The sequence below is a fragment of the Ranitomeya variabilis genome, chromosome 8 (genome assembly GCF_051348905.1).
Source record: "Ranitomeya variabilis isolate aRanVar5 chromosome 8, aRanVar5.hap1, whole genome shotgun sequence".
In the NCBI taxonomy this organism is placed as follows: Eukaryota; Metazoa; Chordata; class Amphibia; order Anura; family Dendrobatidae; genus Ranitomeya; species Ranitomeya variabilis.
Window position 1 is genome coordinate 15,459,396 of NC_135239.1, and position 17,429 is coordinate 15,476,824.

Here is a 17,429-nt window from a genome sequence, read left to right on the forward strand (position 1 = left end):
ATATGGAATAAATGTTATTTTTTAGCCACCTTCGCCATTCGCTGGATTTTTTTCTCTCTTGGATTATGCTGTGACTGCCTCACCCTCACCCTGCGACGCGTCGGTTTGCAAACAGGAGGTTGAAACACTTGGACTGGTAAGATAACCTTTTCTACAAATGTACATTTTGGAATGATGGACTAAAAGTTCCGCCTTGGTCTCCTCAGACATAACACATTTCCCACATGTTATTATTAGACTTGATGGAGGTTTTGGCAAAATAAAGCCGGGCTTGGATGTTTTTCTTAGCCAAGAGTATGGGAGCTTGTTGTCACATGCAGGACACCATCAGGACTGGACAGAAATTATTATTATTATTATGCATTTTTATAGACAAGTACAATAGACATGAGCAAAACAAGGCACACACAAGTACAGAAGGAGGGAGGACCCTGCCCGTGAGTGCTCACAGACTGCAGGGGATGGGTGAGGATACACTAGGAGAGGGTAGAGCTGGTTGTGCGACGGTTCAGTAGGTTGAGGATCACTGCAGGTTGTAGGCTTGTGGGAAGAGGTGGGTCTTCAGGCTCTTTTTGAAGGTTTCTATGGTAGGCGAGAGTCTGATGTGTTGCGGTAGAGGGTTCCAGAGTAGGGGTGATACGCGAGAGAAATCTTGTATACGATTGTGGGAAGAGGAAATAATAGGAGAGTAGAGAAGGAGATCCTGTGAGGATCGGAGGTTGCGTGCAGGAAAGTACCGGGAGATGAGGTCACAGATGTATGGAGGAGACAGGTTGTGGATGGCCTTGTATGTCATTGTAAGGGTTTTGAGCTGGAGTCTCTGGGCGATAGGAAGCCAGTGAAGGGCTTGCCAGAGAGGAGAGGCCGGGGAATAGCGGGGAGACAGGTGGATTAGTCGAGCTGCAGCGTGTAGGATGGATTGGAGAGGTGCGAGAGTGCTAGAGGGGAGGCCACAGAGCAGGAGGTTGCAGTAGTCAAGGCGGGAGATGATAAGGGCGTGCACTAGTGTTTTTGTGGTGCCGCAGTCAGAAATTCCTGCAGCTCCTTTAACGTTGCTGTCGGCCTTTTGGCAGCCTGCAGGACCAATTTCCTTTTCTTTCTTTTTTTCAGGGACATCCAATTAATGTCACTGTTGCATCAAATTTAAGCCACTTCTTGATGACGTCTATGGTAGATCTAATGGATTTGTACAGATTATAGGCGACATTAAAGGTGGAGAAAGTTCAGAAATGATTCTTCTTGCTGTGACTTTTTTTATAGGGCAAAAACCTGGCATTTTAACATAGGTGTGTAGACTTTTTATATAAATGGTACATACAGGTTATGTGATCATAGAACAAGCAATGAAACATGAACAATCCTGAGGTTTCGTTTTAGTTAAAAATCTCAGTTTATAAAACTAAGGTGATGTTATCCAAAATCAATGTGACGAGCGCGAGCGGAGGACCACGAGAACGGCAGGAAAACACAAAGCGTCGTTCTTTCCACTGTCCCACATCTAACTGCTGCTCCCTCACTCAATTTTTCCTCCGGAGAATATACGAGAACTTCCCTGTTGTGACAACTTCTATTATTCCATGGAAGTTCTACAGTAATAATTGTAGCAAATGGGGAAGTAAAGGCTTTGACTCATTTGATACCTTAATCCGACATCATTGGATCCATCAGGTCTGGATTAGCAAATATTCCAAATTATCAGTCAAAAAAAGAAAACTTACTGTGGTCGAAAACCATGAACTTCAGGACAAAATACCAACTGTACCTATCAGTATAACTCTGCAAAAATCAGCAATACCTGTGAAGGGGCGAAACCTTGCAATATATCATATTTGGGGAAAGCCGCACCTTCCTCATCATCTGGCAGCTTGTTTCCTGTTCCCTTCCTCAGCCTGAGGGAACGCTGAATTGTGAAAAAAAAAACTCCTTAGTAGGCCAAAAAATCCAAGTAAAACAGTAGATGACAGATATAGAGGAAGAGATGAAAGGGGCGTAGGAGGGGGATGCAGCTGCAGTGTACGAGGTGAGGATAGAGGCAGTGACTGGGGCACAGGGTAGACATATAGCAGTAGCACAGTTAGGTCCAGAAATATTTGGACAGCGACACAAGTTTTGGCATTTTAGCAGTTTACCAAAACATATTCAAGATCCGGTTCTATAATCAATCTGGACTTACAGCACCGACACTCAGCTTTAATGTGAGGTATTCTCATCCTAATGGGAGTAAGGGTTTAGGAATTACAGCTCTTTAATAAGGACCATAGGTAATTGGACAATTATCTCCCAAGCTCTTTAATGGGCTGCATAGTATTTCATCCTTGTCAATCCATGGTCAATTAAGAAGGGAACATGTCTGGAGCTGATTCCAGGTGTGGCATTTGCATTTGGAAGTTGTTGCTGTGAACCCACAACATGCGGTCAGCAGAGCTCTTAATGGAGGAGAACAGACCATTATTAGGCTGAAAAAATTGTAAAAAATCCATCAGAGATATAGAAGAAATGTTAGGAGTGGCTAAATCAACAGTTTGGTACATTCTGCAGAAAAAGAGTGCACTGGTGATCTTGGGAACTCAAAAAGGCCTTGATGTCCACGGAAGACAACAGTGAAGAAAAATCCCATCACAACATCCACCTAAGCGAAGAACACTCTCCAGGAAGTCGGTGTCTCAGTGTCCAAGTCTTACCATAAAGAGAGGACTTCATGAGATCAAATACAGAGGTGAAGGTGGAAACCATTAATCAGCCTGAAAAATAGAAAGGCCAGATTAGACTTTGCCAAAAAAAGCATCTAAAGAAGCCGCCCAGTTCTGGAAAAGCAAAACTAAGATCAACCTGTATCAGAATAATGGGAAGAAGAAAGTCTGGAGAAGGCTTGGACCCTTGGCACAGCACATCCTCTGTAGCACATGGTGGAGGCAGTGTGATGGTGCAGGCATGCATGGTTGACAATGGCACCGGGTGGTCACTAGTGGTAAGTGATGATGTGACTGAAGACAGAAGCAGCCGGATGAATTCTCTCTGTACAGGGCTGAAGTGTACAAGGATTCACTGCAAAATATTAAAAATGAACATTTTATTTATGGTAAAGTTAATTTGTCCAATTACTTTTGAGCCCCTGAAATGAGGAGAATTTGTAGAAAAATGGACAAAACCCAAGATAAAAACAAAATCAGCAAATACCCCACGGTAAGTAAATAGTAATAGTGCATGAAAATAACATAGGGGACGTAGGTAACATTGTTTTGATTTAAAAAAAAACTTAAAAGCCCTCCCACCACCACAAGGTGACCCTATTCAGGATGGTCCTAACCTCTAGTGTTAAAACCTTACCTTATATCAAATGACAGAAATGACCGAGCAGGACCCAGGTAGATGACTTCTGCACCTTCCAGTATTGCATTAATGACCAGACTACAACCCCCATCATTAATGTCATCCTAGGTATGTTAATAACATTTCAGATATTTTTCTTGGAAAAAATTGGTATTTATCCTGGAAAACATCACAACATCCTGATATAACATGAGCTTGAGACAATTTATTTGAGTTGCCAAGAATGTGAATTGCTGACAAGTAATAAGAGAATTTGTTATCAGTGGACGGACTCTCATCAGATTTCTGCACCATTGTATGTTATTAGGGCAGATATATACTGTATTTATATATATATATATATATATATAGATGTATATGTATATATATATATATATATATATATATATATATATATATACAGTGCCTTGCGAAAATATTCGGCTCCCTGGAACTTTTCAACCTTTTCCCACATATCCTGCTTCAAACATAAAGATACCAAATGTAAATTTTTGGTGAAGAATCAACAACAAGTGGAACACAATTGTGAAGTTGAACAAAATTTATTGGTTATTTTAAATTTTGGGGGAAATTCAAAAACTGAAAAGTGGGGCGCGCAATATTATTCGGTCCCTTTACTTTCAGTGCAGAAGTTCATTGTGGATCTCTGAATGATCCAATGTTGTCCTAAATGCCTAATGATGATAAATATGAACCACCTGTGTGTAATCAAGTCTCCGTATAAATGCGCCTGCTCTGTGATAGTCTCAGGGTTCTGTGTGAAGCACAGAGAGCATCATGAAGACCAAGGAACACAACAGGCAGGTCCGTGATACTGTTGTGGAGAAGTTTAAAGCTGGATTTGGATACAAAATGATTTCCAAAACTTTAAACATCCCAAGGAGCACTGTGCAAGCGATCATATTGAAATGGAAGGAGTATCATAACACGGCAAATCTACCAAGACCCGGCCGTCCCTCTAAACTTTCATCTCAAACACGGAGAAGACTGATCAGAGATGCAGCCAAGAGGCCCATGATCACTCTGGATGAACTGCAGAGATCTACAGCTGAGGTGGGACAGTCTGTCCATAGGACAACAATCAGTCGTACACTGCACAAATCTGGCCTTTATGGAAGAGTGGCAAGAAGAAAGCCATTTCTCAAAGATATCCATGAAAAGTGTCGTTTAAACTTTGCAACAAGCCACCTGGGAGACACCAAACATGGAGGAAGGTGCTCTGGTCAGATGAAACCAAAATCGAACTTTTTGGCAACAATGCTAAATTATATGTTTGGCGTAAAGGCAACACAGCTCATCACCCTGAACGCACCATCCCCACTGTCAAACATGGTGGTGGCAGCATCATGGTTTGGGCCTGCTTTTCTTCAGCAGGGACAGGGAAGATGGTTAAAATTGATGGGAAGATGGATGGAGCCAAATACAGGACCATTCTTGAAGAAAACCTGTTGGAGTCTGCAAAAGACCGGAGACTGGGACGGAGATTTCTCTTCCAACAAGACAATGATCCCAAACATAAAGCAACATCTACAATGGAATGGTTCACAAATAAACGTATCCAGGTGTTAGAATGGCCAAGTCAGAGTCCAGACCTCAATCCAATCGAGAATCTGTGGAAAGAGCTGAAAACTGCTGTTCACAAACGATCTCCATCAAACCTCACTGAGCTCGAGCTGTTTGCCAAGGAAGAATGGGCGAGAATTTCAGTCTCTCGATGTACAAAACTGATAGAGACAAACCCCAAGAGACTTGTAATCGCAGCAAAAGGTGGCGCAACAAAGTATTAAGTTACAGGGGCCGAATAATATTGCACGCCCCACTTTTCAGTTTTTGATTTTCCACAAAAATGTAAAATAACCAATAAATTTCGTTCAACTTCACAATTATGTTCCACTTGTTGTTGATTCTTCACCACAAATTTACATTTGGTATCTTTATGTTTGAAGCATGATATGTGGGAAAAGGTTGAAAAGTTCCAGGGGCCGAATACTTTCCCAAGGCACCGTATATATAATACACCCATCCGAGAAGATGCATAGTGAATATACAGTGCCTTGCGAAAGAATTCAGCTCCCTGGAACTTTTTAACCTTTTCCCACATATATAATATATATATATACACCTGTCCGAGAAGATGCATAGTGATTAGTGAACTGTAACTGCTCGGTTCTGCAGCATTTAATGTATCATCTGCTTGGTGGAACGTTCTCTGTGTCAGTATTTAGTTGAAATGGTTCAGTGGATTCATCTGGGAAAGGTTTGGAGTCCAGGACAGATTTCGCCCCCAGCAATGAGCAGCACGTGGTCGGGACGGACAGGTTGTAGCAGCATCTTATTGTTTCCATTCAGTGACAGCAAAGAAAGACTTGGCTATAAGCACCAAGCGCTGCTGTCTGCATGTTTAAGTGGTCCGGCCGGGGGTCTGTAATTTTTAGGGGTCTAGTCAGGATGTGTACTTTTCTAGGCATCTCATTTGGGGTCTGTATTCACTTTGTGTGTTTGCTTTAAGGTCTGTAATTGTTTAGGAGGCTGGTCTGGGCAGTGGCGGACAGATAGAAAGGGGCCCCTGTGCAAGGACAGTATATGGGCCCTTTCTGCTATGACAGAAGCCCCTTGCCGCTCTGGAGGAGGTCGTGGCCCCCGGACCTCTTGATTCCCCATGTGGCTGCACATGTTGCAGTAGTGATATGTCCGTCCGGGGGTCCGGGGTCCGTTATGGTTTAGCGGCCTTGTCTGTTTCTCTTTTGATAAAGGGTTCTGCACTTTAGTATAAGGTCTGGTGCCTGTTCTGCAATTTTTAGGGGTGTTGGCTAAGGTGTGTAATTGTGTGGGGTCCTATATAAGTCGCAGGGGCGTACTTTCAGGAATGTGCATGCACCTTGATATAGCAATTCCTGAACTCTCAGTAGTGAGCAGAGGGCACCGAGCGGAGGCATTGACACCACTTATCAATGGAAGCTTCATCAGTCGCTGCTCGCCAGTGCTGGGGTCTCTAGGACGGGGCAGTGAGACGATGGTTCCTTCACTCCTTATAGGAAGCTTCAGGGGTAATTAGTCATCAGTCCCAGGCACATTGCACAAGGTCTAATCACCTTATAATTTATGCCATCATTCCTTTAGTATTTAGGGAACGTCTTCAAGTCTTCACCTGTTCCTGCTAACCTGAATCCTAGGAATCTTTGCATCATGGAGGCATCGGGCGGATCGCGGGGAATGGGAGTCTCTGCGGAAGGATTGTAACTTCACTCCTAACAGAAGAAAACTTAGGTTTTTGCTCATTGATCAACTGCAAATAATTGGAAACCTCAGGAATGACTCTGCCCCCTGTCTGCAGCCACAGGAGAAGATACTGACCCTATTGTATCATATCCATCATCTATCTACTATCTATTATCTATCTATTATCAATTATCTATCTATCTATTATCTATCATCTATTATCTATCTATTATATCTATTATCAATTTATTAACTATTATCTATCTATTATCTATCATTTATTATCTATCTATATATTATCTACTGTATCAATTATCTATCTATCATTTATCTATCTATTATCTATCTATCATCTATTATCTATCTATTATCTATCTATTATCAATTATCTATCTATCATCTATCTATCATCTATCTATCATCTATTATCTATCTATCTATCTATCTATCTATCTATCTATCTATCATCTATTATCTATCTATTATCCATCTATTATCTATCTATCTATCTATCTATCTATCTATCTATCTATCTATCTATTATCTATTATCTATCATCTATCTGTCATCTATCTATTATCTATCTATTATCAATTATCTATCTATTATCTATCTATCTATCTATCTATCTATCTATCTATCTATCTATCATCTATTATCTATCTATCATCTATCTATTATCTATCTAGAAATTATTTTGCTGTAGATCAGAAGTTTTATTCCCATTTTATAGTCATTTCTTTTTCACATCAGTTAGTGCGGTGCACAATCTAATTTCATAATGGAAGGGCCCCATAACTTGAAAGAACTGGGATGTTCTCAAACCCCTCTGTATATCTGTACTTCTAGGACGCCCACCATGTAGACCCCCATGACCACTAGTGCAGGGGGTCTACACGTTCCCCCAGTGCTGCATCACCCAAACACTGGGACTGACGGAAACATCGGAGAGCTGCTCCAGTGACACCTCCTGACCTCAGCTATGGGGGTGAGGAGGAAGCAGAGAATTAGGAGCCCCCCTATTCTAGACAGAATACATTTATCATTCATTTTGTGGTTTATGATCAGAAAATCCTGAATTGTTCTGCAGCAGCAGCTAAAGGGGAGAATCAGAGCAGGTCACATTGTCAGGCAAAATAGGAGAATATGTAGATTGCAGCGTCCCACAGAGACGTCATAATGTCCCCGTCATCCTTCACTGGTGATTCATAACTAATTCAGGACAGAAGAATACTCCAAAGTGAATATTAGAATTGTACAATATTCCAGAATCTGCTCCTGGAGAGGAAAAGTCTGGATGACAGAAAGCAAAAACCTGCGGGAACCTGGCGGAGCACCAATCATCATTACCTATATCATAGGAGGGCGGCACACAATGTGGAGGAGAGTACACCGGGATTGATGGGGCGCAACCAGAAGAGCCGTATACTCAATGCAGGAACTCCCCTGTTACTACAGAACAAGATTATATAATATATCAGCACAATTCTACCTGCTGCAGAGACGTCATATGTCTACAGGAGGAAAAGGATGTGTAATCATACAGCAGATACATACACCAACACAGGGGCAGTATTATAGTAGTTATATTCTTGTACACAGGGGCAGTATTATAGTAGTTATATTCTTGTACATAGGGGCAGTATTATAGTAGTTATATTCTTGTACATAGGGGCAGTATTATAGTAGTTATATTCTTGTACATAGGGGCAGTATTATAGTAGTTATATTCTTGTACATAGGGGCAGTATTATAGTAGTTATATTCCTGTACATAGGGGCAGTATTATAGTAGTTATATTCCTGTACATAGGGGCAGTATTATAGTAGTTATATTCTTGTACATAGGAGCAGTATTATAGTAGTTATATTCTTGTACATAGGAGCAGTATTATAGTAGTTATATTCTTGTACATAGGGGCAGTATTATAGTAGTTATATTCCTGTACATAGGGGCAGTATTATAGTAGTTATATTCTTGTACATAGGAGCAGTATTATAGTAGTTATATTCTTGTACATAGGGGCAGTATTATAGTAGTTATATTCCTGTACATAGGGGCAGTATTATAGTAGTTATATTCTTGTACATAGGAGCAGTATTATAGTAGTTATATTCTTGTACATAGGGGCAGTATTATAGTAGTTATATTCTTGTACATAGGAGCAGTATTATAGTAGTTATATTCTTGTACATAGGAGCAGTATTATAGTAGTTATATTCTTGTACATAGGAGCAGTATTATAATAGTTATATTCTTGTACATAGGGACAGTATTATAGTAGTTATATTCTTGTACATAGGAGCAGTATTATAATAGTTATACTCTTGTACATAGGGGCAGTATTACAGTAGTTATATTCCTGTACATAGGGGCAGTATTATAGTAGTTATATTATTGTACATAGGGGCAGTATTATAGTAGTTATATTCCTGTACATAGGAGTAGTATTATAGTAGTTATATTCTTGTACATAGGGGGCAGTATTATAGTAGGTATATTCTTGTACATAGAGGCAGTATTATAGTAGTTATATTCTTGTACATAGGAGCAGTATTATAATAGTTATACTCTTGTACATAGGGGCAGTATTACAGTAGTTATATTCATGTACATAGGGGCAGTATTACAGTAGTTATATTCATGTACATAGGAGCAGTATTATAGTAGTTATATTCTTGTACATAGGTGCAGTATTATAGTAGTTATATTCTTGTACATAGGAGCAGTATTATAGTAGATATATTCTTGTACATAGGTGCAGTACTATAATAGTTATATTCTTGTACATAGGGGCAGTATTATAGTAGTTACAGTCTTGTACATAGGGGCAGTATTATAGAATAAGGCTCTGCTTTAATTTTAATGTTGTTTTTTGCTTTTGTGCCAGGAAGGGTTAATATCAGTTTCCTTGCTGGAAGCTGCTTTGTTGCTAGGTCAGCTGATGTGAGTGGTGACCACTCCCACCATCCTTTAAATAGTCACATGACACTTCAGCTGACTGTTGGTAATAGAGTTATTCGTAGACCAGCCTAGAAGTTTTGCAGCTCCCTTGTTTCAGTGCTGTATCTGCAACTTCTGTGGAGTTCATGGTCCTGGTGCCTTACACTCTGCTGTGTGGTGCTTTGCAGCAGACAGTTGTTAAGTATAAGTGAGGTGGCAATCAGGGACTAGGCACGTGATGGCGGTGGGGGGGAAGGACCTGTTTAGGGCATTAGGGGACTTTAGGGACAGGCTCAGGTTGGAGTTCAGGAGGTGCCCTCATCCCTCGTTCCCTACGGTTAGGGCCTTCCTCACCCCATTCCATAAGTTTTGTTGTTTGCTGGACTTTACCTTGTCGGTCGTGACAGAAGTATTATGGAAGTTTTATTCTTCTACCGTTTTACATTATAGCAGTCTTCTAAATGTGATTAGACATGTAATTTCGCCTTCACTTTCTCTTATATTAGGTATGGCATGGGTCTACGTCACATTATGAGTCACAGCCATTAGATAATGATAAATTCTTAACCTATGTGCTCCCGGTACAATGTTTATGACCTTTGAGAAGTCGTTGTATTGTATATTAACAGATTCATCGCTGTAGAATTTTTCGGTTCCTTGTGGTAATAGATATAATGAGTTCCTGGGAGATGAATTTTTCCTGGCAGCTGCAATAAATGCTCGAAACAAAATGCCAAAAAAAACACAGGACACATACCTGGAGCCATCGATTTACATGTGTACATAGACAGAAAGGAAATGACGGTGCAAAACTAATTTTGCTTCCAGAAATGCTATTTATTGGAAGAATAGTGATTTTTTTTCCTTATCTGGGATCATCTTGTTTTTCACTTTTCCAGGAGGAAGAGTCACTAATTTTCTGCGCCAGGTTAGTGCATGTCTCCTACATGTAGTCCAAGTTACAGAGGGAGCTAAGATGGCACGGCTCTGGGGACAGTGCCCAAAACAAGGGGCTGGATGCCATCTACTTGCTACTTGGGGTATGTGTGGATATGGACCAGAACCAGAAAACTAGGCAGATACATGATGGAGTCCGTACAATTGTATCCAGTGGGGAGATGCATCAGCAGCTGCACAAATCTATCTGGTAGTTTGCCACAATGTATCTGGAGTCACTGAGCCTCATCTACATAGGATACAATTGTATCCACTTCTCAGGACTAGATACAGCAAGGTAGTGACTTTCATGTATATATAAAGGGAGAGGTCAGTGCAGTCCAGCAGTATAAACTAAGCAAATCCGCTTGTAGGGGACATAGAGCCTTTAAAAATCACACTTTTAGCATTCTAATAGCAGAAACTGATGTTGATCTTCCCGCGATTTTGGAAAGTTGGTGCCAAAGATCCTGCACGATCCCATCAGGTGAACATGGCCTAAGTGCTCTAATTTCTGCCTCTATTCTGCAAAAATTAACATTTAATTAAACATGCTAATTAGGCAGCTTGTTGCACCCTGGGTGTGGCCTAAAGTCTCAGTGCACCAGTCTTCCCTTTGGTTTTGCATGTCTCCGCCTCCCTAACTGGTGATTGACAGCACTGACTTGCCTAACCTTTCTCTGCAGACATTGTTCACTGCAGGCAAGTGCTGTCAATCACCCTTTGTGAGAGGAGGAGACATGTAAAACCAGAGGGCACTGAGTCTCTTCGCACACCCAGGATGCACCATGCTTCCTAATTAGCATAGTTGATTAAACTTTAGTTTGTGAAGAACAGATGCAACAATTGGAAGACTTAGCTGCTGCATCTTTTGCCACAATTTTCCAAAATCATAGTAAAAGGCAATGATTATTAGCTTTATCTTGTATGGGCCTCATTTATACTGTCTGTTTGAGCTGGCAGACTTCTTTTAACTTTAGATATACAGAACCCCTTTAATAAAAAAATTATTTTGAAGTACAGATGTGCGATGTGTTGTGCATTACAGGCCGCGTCACGGCTCAGCCTGAACATACACACGTGTTATAAAGAAGTAGTCCAGGATGAGTGCCACGTATCAGTGCTTAGACATAGTCCTGATGTTCTGTGTACCGCGCTCCAGTATCTGCTCGCCACACGCTGCACGCTCCATACAATTCCTATATCTGTACCGATCGCTGACATTTCCTGGAATCCTTAGTGATGCGGGAACAGGACAATCACAAAGGTGAGACAGAATTCACCAGAATCCTCCTAAAGGATTTCATCTACGTAGCACAGAGCGCTGTTCTCCATGTGTCCTCCTCATGTGCCCTAAAATGCCCTCAGTCTAGTATATAACAGTTACCAGATCATAGGACCTACATGTCTTTTCTCCAATATCATTTAAGTAAAATTTAACCTTTAAATACTGAAAAGTTCTACAACTTTCTAATAAATTCGGTATTTCAATTTTGCACCATTTTTATTTCGGCTGAATGGAAACTCCCCCCTCCCTTCACATTGAGCCTGAAAATCTGTAGAGACCTAATGTATCTCACAGCTAAGGGATTGTTACAAGTGTATCCATCCTGGACAATCCTCTGTGAGCTAAACCCATCAGCAGCATACATCTCTTTCTTGTCCTAAGAGTTTGCAACAATGTATCAGTGCAAGTAAAATGTTTCCATCCAAGGTTCCGACTGTTTTGCTCAAAGAGCATTGCCTGGACTGGACTGGATACAATTGTAGCAGCTTAGCTATGAAACTAAAGGCATGCAGGAACTTGGGTTCGGTCTAAAAACAGAAATGTTGCCATTTACTGACAGCAAGCAGAGGTAATGAAAATGTGAACGATTTGATACACAAAGTATCAGGAAGGAAGCTTCATCCATATACAACTACTTATCCTTTAAAGTATTCAGTGTGGGCTACAGGATGAGACTAGTGATGTCATAGCTCTCAGTGACATCACTTAGGATGCTCGGCCAATCAGGTATCAGCATCAATGGAATGGAAAGTAATCAAGGAGCAGAATCAGGCAGAAGCCCCTGCTATCTTCATAGGGTGCGGACAGCAGGTGTGATCCGGTGATATCACCTGGGAGGAGAAGCGTTTGTGTATTGACAGCATAGCCCGCCACAAAGAATCAATGTGTGCACAGAGGTAATCGCAGGTGTGGTGTCCACAGAGCAGTGAATTTGGTGCACACATTAATTGCACAGTTGGAGCAGACCCAATGCTTTCTTAAAAGATAGAATACCCCTTTAAAAGAGTCTTCCCAAGATTGAAACTTATACCCTATCCACAAGATCACAAATCTCCGGGGGTCTGACCTCTGGGACCCCAGTAATCTCATGAATTGGGCTCTGCAGTGCTGCATCTAAAAGGAACAGAGGACAAGCAGGTGTATCTGTGCGCCATTCATTGTCTATGGGATTGTCGCTAAAATAATCTTCCTACATGTCATGTCTCGAATGTGCGATGCCAGAACACAAGAAACCGTGACATGCTGCTTGCAGGGAGGTTTTGAGAAATGTTCCAGGTCTGGTAACTTCACCAAGGCTTCAGGAGAGTTGGTGACTGTGTTTTAACGAGATGCTGTCACCAGAAAATGATTTTTTTTTTTAACTCAGGTTTTCATGTTAACTATCTTTTTTTTCTATCGCAATCTGCATTCAAGATTAAAAATATCAATCTTGTAATACTCACAGCAGCCACTGGGGCTTCTTTAGACTCTAACTTCCTGCTGTTTCAGGAAATGCACATGTACATTAGCAGCGTTGTGCTGACTATAACCCTACCATCTTGTATCGATGTGTCTAATGAGCGTGTGCCAAGGTCATTGAGAAGTGAGGGGGAGGAGGTGAGCTGTGACAACACCTAACGGTGGATCTTGTCTTAGTTGATTGATGGATCCTGTCTTATCAGCTGTATATAGAAGAATTACTTGTCATTGCAATCCTGCCTCTGATGATAAGGAAACTGCTGAAAAGACATAAAAGGACAGAAAGTTAAAATTTAAAGTTGCCCCAGTGGCCAGTGTGAAAATTGCAAGATTAGTACTTTTTTTCCCTAAAAATATAAAGAAATAAAACATTATAATTTTTCTGTATTTTTTTTTATAAATACATGAAACACAAAAACCTGGTTCATACAGAAGCTTATTTCTGCAGATAGCTCCCCTTTATATAGATAATTCTCCACTTCGCAGCAGTCTCTTACATTCGACTCCCAGGCTATTGAAAAACTACAACTCCCAGCAAGTTCTGACATTTCCCAAAAGACCAATAATCTTAGGGTGTAAGACAATCCTGTGACGCGGGTATTGTAGAATTTGTGGTCTATAGAATGAAATGAGTATTCCTATCTGGTAAAGTGGTGACATTGCTAGGATATGCCTCGGGGGTCCGACCTCTGCTCCTGATGATGAAGGGGGCACCACCAAGAAAAGTCCGAGGTCCATCAAGGTCGACCTTTCTCCACCAATTATACGTTATTTGCCCTTTACTGTTTCTCTATTAAAAATGTAAAGCTCTTGGGTTTCAATGGAAAATTAGCAGTAACCCCTCATATCACGGGCCACAAATAATACGGTGGCATGTGACCTTCGGACCCCCTCCAGAGCTACGTGCAACCACTTTAGAAACTGCATAATAAGCAGCCATTTATAATGAAAAGAATGCAAGAATGGCAGTAAAGACTGACATTGGAGACTGGGAATGCAGGAGGAGGTAATAAGAAGCCTGTGGGCAGGAGCTCTCCGTGACTACGAGTGGAGCAGGGATTATGGACGAGGACAGAACACACAAAGGACTCATTACGTTCTCAGATGTGCATTGATTCTAGCTGGCGAGTGCTCGGACATCGCACGTGAGCAGTAAACCGCCGGCGCCGCTTTATTGTTCTGGATACAATGGTAAATTGATTAAAAAATTCGTCTGGAGCGATATTTCAAGGTCATTAAAGCGATAACGATCTAACGATGACGGTCCGCAGTGCGCGGTACATTAAGCCGCGGCTAAACATTTACATTACTGCACAAGTTATGTGTAATGTAACGAGGATCGGATTTCAGTAATGTGGCAGAGAACGGCGGAAAACTCCTTCTCATAAAGCTCCAGAAATAATAAGCCTTCTCCAGGGCAAAATGTCTCAGGGCCTCAGGAGGTTTTGCATTTTGCCTTTTTGCAATCAGAATATCAGAATTTTTTTAGATTTTAGGTCAAATCCACAAATACAAATCAAGTCTCCCAGAAAAAAAGAATTTCCTGGACTCCTCGGGGAGAACATATGGGGCAGGAGGGTCATTCAATCACTGGACCTATGTAAATCTGATATCACATTTTGCTTTGTTTACCTTATTGTAGCAATATTCTGCTTCTTTGTTTAATTCTTTTTGTTACATATTTATTTTTGATACTATTTATGCTATTTATTCCTCATGGAGCTGACTTTGATTTTTTTTTTCTTCCTAGACTTTAATAAGTTTTTAACTTTTATTCAATAAGATTTCTTGTTTTCACATTCACATGTCTTGGACCTGTGCTTTATTTAATGCTTTTCTGTTCTTCATGTTTGCAGGGAGTGAAGAGGAAAAAAGGGAGGGCAGAGTCTTCAGAGTCTGGAGCTGCTGGACAGCAGGGTGGTGGCCGCCCCGGCGGCCGTGTGTTGATGGAAGGTGGCAGCCATGATTAGGGGTTTTCTACCTGAAACGTGTACGTATTGTGTTTTTTTTAATAGGTGTACATTCTGCCCATTTTTGGAGAAAACTACTTTCCTTTGGTGCTGGAGAAGAGATCAACCGCTTTTGGCTCATTGAGAATAAATGTTACTGAAAAAGGGGTAATAATCTGCTGCTGGTCCTCATAGTTTGGGTCTATTATTTGCACTGAAGACAAATCTTGAATCTATCTTTAAATATGTTGTTTAGCCTTAGAAGAAAAGTTTCCGGTCACTCTATGTGACTGCAGACTGCCGGATCATGACACGTGCCACGTGCATACTGTCAAGCACCATATTAATGCCGCACTTTTGCCAAGCCCTGTTTTCTAAAACCATGCCCCTTCCCTTGCCCCCTCCATGCCTCATCCAAGACCCCCTAAATGTCCGTTTAGATGTTGAGGCTTCATCATCAGACAGAACATCCCAGTATTGTGCTCGAGATGAAGGATATTATGGCCGCACCCAGGAAACGTGCCAACTCTTCCAGGAGGTCTCTTGTTTTCTTTCCAGGAGCCTCCAGCTCTTCTGAGACGGAAAGCAGGTACGAAAATGACCCCTGCGGTTAACCCCTTCACGAACGACTTTTGACATAGATTTACATCAAGAGTTGTGTCCTTGCCTTGATGCGGGCTCGCACTTTTCCCAGCACATGATGACTGATTTAATCAGCCATCATGTGCCTCTTACAGGCGCGGGTGGAACAGCGCTGTTATCCTGTTATACTGCTGTCAATCTCTGAGAACAGCATTTAAGATGCGCCGGAAGTGTGCGCGTCGTCCTATGATCTCATCGACGTCTCTGTGTCGTGATCACTGAGAACTGATTGGTTGTAATGACAGCCGGGGGTCTGCTGATGTCTCCCGTGCCTGTCATTACGATCCTCTTGTAAAAGTCAGTCCGTGTCCGGCATTCTTAGAAGACCGTGGTCTTTGTTATACGCAGCAGTACTGATGCCCTGCTATATGCAGCTCAAGCGATAAGATTATTGCAGTTCCCAGTTCCCTATGGGGACTATTAAATACAGTAAAAAGTGAAAAAAAAGTTTTTAAAAATCCTCCCCAAAAAAAACCCCACAAAAGTTCAAACCACATTTTTATCCTTGTTAAAAATAAAACAATAAAAAAAAAAAAAAAAAAATACACATATTTGGTATCCTTTATTAAAGTAAATATATAATTTAACAACAATAAATTACAAATTTGCTGTCTGCAATTGTCTAGTTCAACATATATTATAAATACCTATTGTCTGATGTTCAATTCCTTTACCCATAAATATCCATATTTGGCTCCTTGCTTGATACGCCCCCTGATGAAGCTAGGGTGAAACGCGCGTCGGGGGACATGGGTCACACAGCAATTGTCTCATCGCATGATGTAAGTGCAGTATCTGACTTTGCTAATATGCTTTATACTTAAAAATGCATAGTGATATCCCCTCCATGTAATTCAATCTTATCTATGCCTTTATATACTTGTTTGCTGGGGTCCTTCATTGGGCACTCTGCATTATTTGTAATTTATTGTTGTAAGTTATATGTTTACTTTAATAAAGGATATTATTTACGATACATTTTGGCAGTTTTTTCTGTTGGTATTCATAGATAGTTAGTATTGTGTTGGTATTAAACTTATTTGGTTTCGCTGCATTCAGAAATGTCCGCTCTTTCATAACATAAAATAAATTAATCTGATGTAGCAAAAAAAAAATCAATCACTTTTGTTTTCCTGCCACAAAATTGCAAGATTATGCAATAGGAAGCAATCAAAACATCGTATCTAGCCTAAAGCGGTATCAGCAAAAATGTCGGCTCAGGGCACAATAAACAAACCCTCGCCCAGCCCCAGATCCCAAAAAACGAGAACGTTACAGGTCTCGTAAAATCGTGACAAGAGTAAAAAAAAAAAATTCTGACAAATTTCTGATTTTCTTTCGTCATTTAAATAAATTTAAAAAACCTATCCATGTTTGGTATAAAAAAAAAAACTATCCATGTTTGGTATCTGCGCGCTCGTACTGAACTAGAGAATCATACTGTGGGGTCAGTTTTACCACATAGTGATCATAGTTAATAAAAAAAAAAAAAAAAACTATTGTGGAATGCACTTTTTTTTGCAAATTTCAACACACTTGTAATTTTCTTCCTGCTTTCCAGTGTGTCACGTGACAAAATGAATGGTGTTATTCAAAAGTACAACTCGTCCTGCCAAAAATGAGACCAGAAACTGAAAAATGTTATGGCTGTTGGAAGAAGGGGA